Here is a 10,480-nt window from a genome sequence, read left to right on the forward strand (position 1 = left end):
GGCGAGAAAAAAAAAGAAGAAGAAGAATGAAGAAAAAATCGTGACCTGGCTTATTTTCATCCGGATTTTGCTCAAACTTTCACTAATCTGTAGTCAGACATTTTTCTACTTCTAATGGGGTGACTGAACATTATATGAGATGATGAAGAAGTTAGGCACTTTTATGAATTTGTGTAAATCCTGCAAAGGTCAATGTTCACAAATTACAGCTGTGCCATGATATTTTGCATGGGTGTTTTATTACAAGTTCTCTATTTTCTAATGAAATCCCTAAAATGTAATGAAGTAAAGTTGCGCTCTGAAGATAAAGGAAGTAAAATCATGTTTGATAACAAATATGACGATCAGTCGCTGAGCTAATTTGAAAACCTTTCAAACTCACCCCAATATTGGGGCAAGTTGTTGATAGTAGTTTTTTTTAAGTAAATAGAAAATCCCCCTATTTTCTTTTTCAATATAACGTGACTTTGAAACTCTAGAAGAAACTTCATGGATTTTATCATTGTGTTTGAACGATACTGTTATGCGTCATAATCATATAGTGTAATTTTTTTAAACAAATAAACCCGGAAAATAGTGAGAGGTCGAAAATGACTGAACTAACATATGAATATTTAGTTGGAACTTCATAGTGCATCTACAATGACTTTAAATGGGACGCTCTGTATATTTCATGGACTTCTTAAATTAAAAATGATTATAATGATCAAAACGTCAAGGGGAGTATGTAATAGCTGAATCCGCTAACCGCCATCCCCTCCTTCCGCACTTCATCATCGATCATGCAAAATAAGATGGCTTTGTACTTTGTAGGGTACACACACACCTCCTCCTAAACACACAGAGTAGCTAGTTGAGGGTGCCTCAGGCTACAGCAAACATTTCAACATTTTCTGAAGAAGCACAGCCCCACTATGTCAATGAGGCCCTTACTCCTGACGCTGCATGGCAACTTTGCCTGAGCCCTTGATTATTTCCCGCCGGGATACGCCAGTAATTATTATACGAGGGGCCTTTTTAGAATAATCATCGTGACAGCCATAATATTGCCTACATGTTGTGGTTCTACTCTTCGACGATTGTTCGGGATATTTAATGAGGACTACACGGTTAAGTCAAAATGGCATGACCTGCGAACAAAAAGAAAAACTTTTTTTTTTTTGGGGGGGGGGGGGGGGGATCATTCCCACTACTTGTTTGTTTGTTCATGTTTTATTCTTCGATCAGGTATCTACGATCAGGTATCTTTCATGTTAGAATTAAAACAAATTACGAACTTTCACAACATTATTTTGGGGCAAATATGAAATAGCCTACGGTATGCCTACATTACAGGTAGATGAAAAGGCAAATACTTGTATATACCTACATTCAAAGTTCCTATAACGAAAAAGTGTAATTTTGAAATAAACCACAAGTAATTGATATTAATAACATTTTTTTCGGCATAAAATGAAAGGAAACATGAAACAATTTTGCAGGATCATACGTCACAGATAAATATTATATGCTTACCTTTTATTTTCCATTGACTTATAAAAACTTGCCACTGAAGGGAATCAAATGCATGTGAACCACATTATCATGCAGTACGTACGGTAAATAGTAAGCAAACCGTTTATATAATCTAATTGATAATCTATTAAGACCTATAATTACAAATTCAAAATTGCACTTCAGACTGTCGATATATAAAGCATTGTGTACTCAAATCAATCTGATTAGTGAAGCGTGCAAACACAACGTCACTATCTCGTAATTACACTTACAGATTGGGTAAATTCAGAGGGCGCTCAGGGGGCGAGGTAACGGGGCACAGTGCCCCTTTATTTTTCAAGTGCCCATATTACAAGTTCCTTTTTAATTCGGAAACCGAGTGCCCCATATTACTCCAGAGAGGAAGTGAACACATCCATTCTAATAAGTGACCGTTTACTTTCTACATGATAGTGTCCCTATTAATAATTCTCCTCTGAGAAGTTCCCTTATAGTTATACAAATCTAACACGTGCCCCCTTTTACTCCTGATATAAAACACCATTCTCTTCTTCTGATATGTGCCCCTTTTTATGTATACTTCTTTAGATTCAAAGAATCGGAGCAGCTTTACATGCGACAGTTGCGTTACCACCACAATAAAAGACAGTGAAGCCGGGGGCACAATGCCCCTTATAATCATACTCAAAACTATCAAATATCCCTTCTTTACATAAGTCATTTTGATATTCAGACGTGTACCCCCTTTTACACTTAAATGTACAGTGCCGCTTTTAACTACCATGACATGTTCTACTCAACTGCTGAGAGGCATCTTCCAACCTATACCCCATGCCCTTTTTGAAACTTCACAGAATGTCAATGTTGTACTGCATAACAATGAGGACATCAAGGACAAAGTGAGGAAAAGGTGCCTCTTTTACCACTTTGCAATGCTCCCTAATTTCCACTGATGGAAAGTGTCCCTTCAAGTAATAAAGGTAGCTGCAGTTATTACGTGATGTTTTCAAGGTGACCCTTGAATCTTAGAAAGGTTGCGCTACTAAACAGCTGAATGATGCGTCTTTAAGCATCCATGAATTGACACCACCCAACCCCCCCCCCCCAATAAAAAACTTTCACAAAGTGCTCTTTCTAGCTGTACCTTTAGAACGTAAAGGAATTGACCGTTTGCATATTATGGCAGTGGACTTCTTAAATCTTGACTAGTTGCCCTTTCGTTCGAGCATATGAAATAATGTTTAGACAATGAAGAAGTTTTAAAATTCGAGGCAAATAAAATACACATAACTAAATGGTAGTCATGTTGAAAAAAGGGCATGGTTATAATTATATTTTGCCACCTTCCTCTCCAAAACATAAGAGATTTTTCAATCCACTCCGTAGTAGTAGTAGTAGTAGTCAGGCGCGTACACAGGGGGGGGGGGGGGGGTTAACCCCCCTTGGGTATTTTTTTTGTGTGTAAACCCCCCCCCCCATAACCCCTCTAAAACCCCTCCCCCTTTGGATATTTTTTTTAATTAAAAATATTTAAAAAAAAAAAAAAAAAAAAATCCCATGGCTGACCTAAAAAAGCTGACAAATTTTCAAATTTCGAGACCAAAAAAAAAGAAAAAAAAAGTGTCCTCTTACCTCCCCCCCCCCCCCCTCCGCTTATTCAGCGGTCGGCTGAGTCGTTGCGATTTTTTTTGGACCAAAAAAAAAAAAAAAGTGACCTCTTAACCCCCCCCCCCCCCCGCTTATTCAGCGGCTGGCTGAGTCGTTGCGAATTTTTCGGCCCGATTTATAAATGTTAACCCCCCCCCCCCTTGAAAAAATCCTGCGTACGCGCCTGGTAGTAGTAGTAGTAGCAGTAGTAGTAATGGTTATTTTACCTGACTGCTAAGAAAGCATAAATGTTTGTTAGTATTAGCAACCTGAGGACCGACGGCTTCAGGTCCTTTCCGAGGGAACATGTGCCCCCTAATTAAATTAAAGCAATTAAGGATATTTTATTCTGAATTTTTCCCAAAGCTCGCACGCTATGCGATAAGACTGTGCTTAATTAAACCCTAATAATTAAGTTTGCTAAATTTCTAGAATGAGATGTGATCGGTCACGAAGCGACTTACAAAATTATCATTTTTTTGACTCGCTCTTTTCATTCGCTTGCAATAATGAATCTTTGAAAATAAGAACATATAAACAACAAACAAATGTTAAACAATGCCGGAAATATTAGAATAAAGACTTGATTAGCCAGCCAAAAACAACTGAAAGGTCGCTATATCATGGTAAATCACTCGCTGCACAATATGACTATGTAAAAGCGAATTAAGTAGAAGATTAATCATTAAAATACAAAGACCACTTCCTCAGATGACTCCTAATCCCCCTTTTATTTTTAGCTACGACATATTCAATTCTCTGTTTACTTTATTTTACTGAAGCTAAAAACAATTCAAAGTCCAAAGTTGACCCCTGAAATCTGCATCCGGAGATAAAGAGCTTTAAATAGAGGAATACAAATGTATACATGAATCTAGGACATGAGTTTACCCCAAACTTGAAAATGATCCTTGATCAGTCTTTAGTTAGAATATAAGGTCTCAGAATACATGTTTACGTTTCCGCTTTAAGCTTACCATTCGTAGGTGCCCCACCCACTTTGAAAGACACTCCACAGCACCTGAAAATATCTACAGCTTAAGATAATGATTTCTCATCATTATTTTCACAAACAATAACGTAGCTAAGGGGGGGGGGGTAAAGGAGGGTCAAACTGTCCCCATCTCCCTATCATATTAAGTCATTTTGTCGGCACACTACCAAATTCTATGCATTTCGAAGCGCAATTCAACCATTTCAGTTGCTTTGAATTTCGTGCTTGTTACGCTGCCGAGCAGAAAATTTAAAAACTGAAGAGCTGATGTTTGCCGATCATTTTTAATTATCTTTTGTGTGTTACTTTGATACAAATTTAAAATACATATACATGTCAGTGGCGGATCCAGCCGGCGGGAAGAGGGGGGGGGGGGGCCAATCCGTGAGAAAATATTAGTTGCGACTCAGCTGTCGGTGAATAAGCGGGGGGGGGGGGGGGATAGGAGGCACTTTTTTTTGGTCCAATTTTTCAGGAAATATTTTGCGCCTACTCAGTCAGCCGGTGAATAAGTGGGGGGGGGGGGGGGGGGGGGGTGAGACCACTATTTTTTTTTTGGACCTAATTAGTGAGATTTTTTTTTTTTAATTCTTTTTTTGTTATTGACCCGTCAGCCCCCCCCCCCCCGTGGATCCACGCCTGCAGAGGATCCAGCCGGCGTCAAGGGGGGGGGGGATAGCCAAATCTTAATACAAAATTTAGTGCCGTCTCAGCCGGCCGGCGAATTAGCGGGGGGGGGGGTACTTTTGTTTTTTGTTTTATAAAGGTGAACTTTACGTTATTATCCTATTTTTTTTTATCGTTTTGGGGGGCTGGGGGGGGGGGGGGGGAGGCCGGGCCGGAAAAATCGCTACGTGGATCCGCCCCTGGTACATGTAGACCTTGTTAAGGAGGTTTGAAACAGTTTTTCATGGCCTCCCCGACTTCGGTTTGATCTATTTCTGATAAGCTATGTCTAGGGTGCCGTTCAGTAACTTGTAAGTGCAGCTTCTGTTTCTTTGACGTAGTTCTTGCATGGAGAGGTACTATCCATGCATTCAAGTATCGCTGGTATCTTTGCCGTAGGTTCGGGCGGCTATATATATATACCTTGCTGCAGACAATGGTCTTGCCGGGGTCTTGTAGAGTTTCTCCTCTGAAGATAAAGATGCGTGATGGAATTTTTTAAAGAGGTATTTTAAGCACTGAAGAAGCCTTACTTCTTGCATATATTCTAGCTTACTTGTGCATTCCTCCCCTGTCGGTCATAATTTTTTTTTAAAATGTATATGATTTTATACCGATGTATTTTACTGCTGTTTCTTTTCGTTCCACTCCTAATTTTTGTATGGGGTGGGTACTGGGTTCTTATTTTTGGTTACGTGCGCACGGTGGTGCATTAGGATGGATTATACTGCATTCCCCATATCTTTCCAGATGACCATTTGCTTCTTATGAAAAATTATGACAAATTCCAATACAGTCAAACATTAATCATTGAAGATGTGTAAGAAGTTGAATTAAATTGAATGAAGAACAAACAAAAAACTCATGTAACACTTTCATTGATTTTTGTGTTTAAAATGTAATTTTGTACAATAATCTAAACATCCCAAGGTCATCTAGTGTTTAAAACTTAGTTTTTTCAAGCATTTCCCGGCATTTCTTGTTTTTGTAAAACGGTAATTATCAGTCAACCCTGAAATACATTAATAGCAAATTTTGTACAACAATCATTATCAATTCATTGAAATTATTAGATTAATGGGGAAATAATTATGAGATCGAAAAACCAAAGTATGGCAGAAGGGTATAGATGAATGGAAGACAGATAGCAGGTATATACGACAGGTGGACAAAATATGAGGTATAATGGTAGAACCAGTGAAGCGTGAACAATGGCAGTAATAAGGGTCATCGTTCTTTGTATGCATTTATATGGGGTAACAAACCTGATAAAATCAATAGAGAACAAATGTGTCAACTTTATAATAAAGGTGGGGTTAAGATGATTGATATTTACATTCATGCTAAATCCCTGAAAATATCATGGATTAGAAGATTTGTAACTAATTTTCAGATAGAAAGTTTCACTTTTCACATGTTCAATTAATTCTTGCCCCAAACCTATTTTTTTCACCTGTATATGGGCTCACATTATTTTAGAAAATTAGCAGACTTGACTCCAAATCCATTTTGGAAAGAGGTCCTTTTCGCTTGGTCAGACTTGGTCGAACTTCTTATTGACGACATTGCAAGTCAACCTCTCTGGAATAACCCCCACATTAAAATAAATGACAAAGTGGTATTTTGGGGGGCTTGGAATATACTACGAGGAAAACGTTTTGTGAATGACATCCTAAAAATAGATGGTTCTTTTTGTTCATATTTTGAGTTTCAACGGAGATTTGACATACAAACAAATTTCCTCCAGTACTATGGTCTTTGTAATGCAATTCGGTCAGGTTTTAAAATGACTACACATGTAGCTCCTAGTAAGGCCTTAGCACCTATCATTCCCGAAGCCGTGCACCTTGGGGTGAAAACAAATGTTGGTTGTTCACATATTTATCAGTCTTTGCTAAAAAACAAAGTAAAAGAATGTAAAGCCCTTACAAAGTGGAAAAGTTTTTTAGATTTTCAAGATGTACTTTGGGGTTCGTACTGTCAAATTTCATTTCAGTCAACAATAGATATCAACATGAGGTGGTTTCAAATCAAGATTTTAAATAGAATATTATATATGAAGGACAGTTTGTTAAGATTTGGTGTAGTGGCTGACAAGAAGTGTACTTTTTGTAGTAACAATAATGAAACTATCATACATGTTTTTTGTTTTTGTAACTATTCTAATGAAGTATGGTCGAAGTTAGAGTTCTGGATATTTCGTTATACGGGGGAAAGGATTATATTTACAAATCAAAATAAATTGTTTGGATTTTGCGGTAGCAATAATAATGCACTCAACTGTGTTCTGATGGTTGTAAGACAAGAAATATTTTCAGCTAAATTACGAAATCAACTACCATCATTTGATATAATTTTATCAACTGTAAAACGTTATTATGAAATGGAAAAATATATATACCAAACAAGTCTCAGAGAGAATAAACTAAAAAAGAAATGGTTTCACTTTAGAAAATATTTTGAGAGTGTTGGAAATGTGCTAACATAAACATGATCATGTATTTTATGTTTGGTATTTTTTTTAAATTATATATTTAAAGTACTAATTTTGTCATAAATGTTTGTTTTTATCTGCCACAAAAGTTTTTGGCCGTGATGATTATTATCTGTGTCAAGCCATTATGTATGGAATTTTTTTTTTAATTATATGCCCCAATAAACAGAACACCAAAAAGTAACCTCTTTTGGGAGTGTATTTTAAGTGATTTTAAAGTATAGTGCCTTTTGAACTAGATTTAAACGTTATCGACACGTGCCTTCATTTAAACAAAAAGGGTACTCCTGTTCACGTTTTCATCTAACCTAAAAACCACCAGTTTATCACGCGACTGGAGTAACGTGATTCCAATTACCTCTGTAAATCAAGTGTTTATGACCAAAAAACCACTTGACCAAGCAACGAGTTTTTTGTCAGTTAACCGATGGTGGCGATAAATACGTAATTATTTGGTCTTGTAAGCACTTTTTTTGATTGGTTTCACAGGTTATCCAAGGTTGATGGTAATAATCACGTTACTTACACCGGCTAATCGTCTTATTGTTCTGTCCGTGAATCTCTGGTTATATTCAACTAGTAATTCTGAGGTGTCTTACACACCTTTTTAAAAGGTTTCAAAGTTACCATAAATTTCTTGGTTATGATCACGTGGCTCAAGCTGATTACTAATCTAAGCTGTGAAAACGTGATATGTAGGTGTGAAAATTAGTAATTATTAAGTGTTTTAAAACACCTTTTTAAATGGTAGTCAAAGTTGCCATAAGTTCCGCGGTGATGATCTCGTGACTCAAACGGATTATTGATCTAAGCTTGTCATACGTGACTTTTAGGTGTGAAAAATTAGTCATTATTAGGTGTCTTAAAACACCTATTTAAATGGTTTCAAAGTTACCATAACTTTCTTGGTGATGATCACGTAGTTAAAACTGATTACTAATCTAAGCTGTGAATCCGTGATATTTAGGTGTGAAAAATTAGTCATTATTAGGTGTATTAAAACACCTATTAAATGGAAGTCAAAGTTGCCATAAGTTCCGCGGTGATGATCTCGTGACTCAAACGGATTATTAATCTAAGCTGGGCATACGTGACTTTTAGGTGTGAACAATTAGTCATGATTAGGTGTCTTAAAACACCTATTTAAATCGTAGTCAAAGTTGCCAGCAGTTCCGCGGTGATGATCGCGTGACTCAAACGGATTATTAATATAAGCTGGGTATTCCGTGTTTTCCATGTGTGAAAATTAATTATTCTTGGGTGTCTTGATGGTTTCACAGTTACCATTTAAGTTCCGTGGTGATAATCCCGTGACCGTTGGCATATTTCTATGTTCACCAGTTGATAACTGACTGTTGGCATATTTTCATTGCACCAGTTGATAACTGGAGTGTGCATATTTCCAGTTGCACCAGTTGATGACTGAGCGTTGGCATATTTCGAGTTGACCCAGCTGACACCAAATCATTTGCATATTGAATATGGGGTGCGTGCAGATCTATGTTTTTAAAACAATTTATCTGAATTTACAGCATATTTCTTAATTACTGGTGATTTAGTTATATGCAATTCATTTCGAAAATACTACAAATATAAATTACCAGTTATTAGGACATTTCGCTACTTCGTATAAATAGTTAAACATGAATAAGGGAAACATTAACTGTGAACTAAAATAATTTCAATAAAGTACAAGTATACGAATTTTTTTCTCGATTAATTCAATTATGTAAGTCTACTTAATACCAATGCCCTTACATTGGAAATACAGACGTACCAGTATTGAAGTATTGTTGCTGTTCAACTGGTTGGAAGTTTTACCAAATGGTTCTAATGGCTCAGCTAGACCAGTTGAATTATAACTGGCCTGGATCAACTGGATCATTTAGCCCATTTCAATTTCCAGGGTTACCAGTTGGCATTAAATGGTTCATCAACTGGACTAGTTTGCAACTAGCTTTCTCTTCTGGGATGTTTGCACCCCCCCCCCCACCCAACCCCCTCTAATCCCAAACTGCTTCCGGCGCGCCTGGACGTAATTATGGAAGATCCAAGACACGATGTTCAGAAACGGGATGAGAACGTCATTATTTTGGTTCATTTATTGTGTAACATTTGCGTAATTATTGGGTTGAACGCGGGTTACAGTAACATACTTCCTCTTCGACGTAAATTTCACGTGAATGAAGAACATGATTCATCTCAAGTTAGCCTCGTAATATTCACGTGAATTTCACGCAGATATTTTGACTAAAACTATCACTAACGCTTCACGTGTTTCTGGGACGCGATAATTTCGTGTATGAAGATGTAATTTCATAACCAAACAAACACGGGAGTATTAGGTTTACAAACCATGGTCTCCAAGGTAGGGATAATCACGTTATTATAATGGTGATATTGCAGTGACAATTGCGTGATTTAGTGTACGTGTGTTTTAAGTTACCTAATGCAAAAAAACGTAGTAACACATTTACGTAAATGTCCGGTGTTTGAAGAACGTAACTCTCCTCAAGTCGATACCTTGATATTGACGTGATTTTCACGTGATTTTGTTTATTGGGTGTATATGATATATGGATGTTCTGTATATGATGAAATTTGTTTTGAAAATAAAGAACCCTGTGGAAGGGGAAAAAAAAAAAAAAAAAAAAAAATAAGGGTCATCATAGTGATGACGATAGACAGAGTAGTCCAAACAAAGAAGACGAAAGACTTCATGCCAATATGGCTGATCGTCAACGAAACGGAGTTTGTTGTTTTTTGCTACGGCAGGCAGCCAGTGAAAACGAATTCGTTTAATAACATTATGGAAATGCAAGCATTACTTTAAACAAACAGAATTTTGTTATTCTTGGCTCATTTTTCCTGATTGAGGTGTCATATGAAAGGGCAGAAAATGAACTTTCTGAAAGTGTGATATTCTTTTTGAAATTCAGATACCGTTCGCCATATGACTTTTTGATACCCTTTCTTCAATTTTTGTTTTAATTACTCATGCGTGAAATATGTTTCATATCAGTTGCATCAAATGAAAAAATAGGATCTAAGCTTTACAAATATGTGTCATTTATTAATTATAATTGTGATTAAGTTAAGATAAAACATCGATAATTGTTGGTTTTCTTTTTTCTGGTACACACTGTACAACTGGAAAAGTATTGAAAGAGTCCTTTCTATCA

Source organism: Strongylocentrotus purpuratus, unplaced genomic scaffold (genome assembly GCF_000002235.5).
Source record: "Strongylocentrotus purpuratus isolate Spur 01 unplaced genomic scaffold, Spur_5.0 spur5_scaffold_2, whole genome shotgun sequence".
Lineage (NCBI taxonomy): Eukaryota > Metazoa > Echinodermata > Echinoidea > Camarodonta > Strongylocentrotidae > Strongylocentrotus > Strongylocentrotus purpuratus.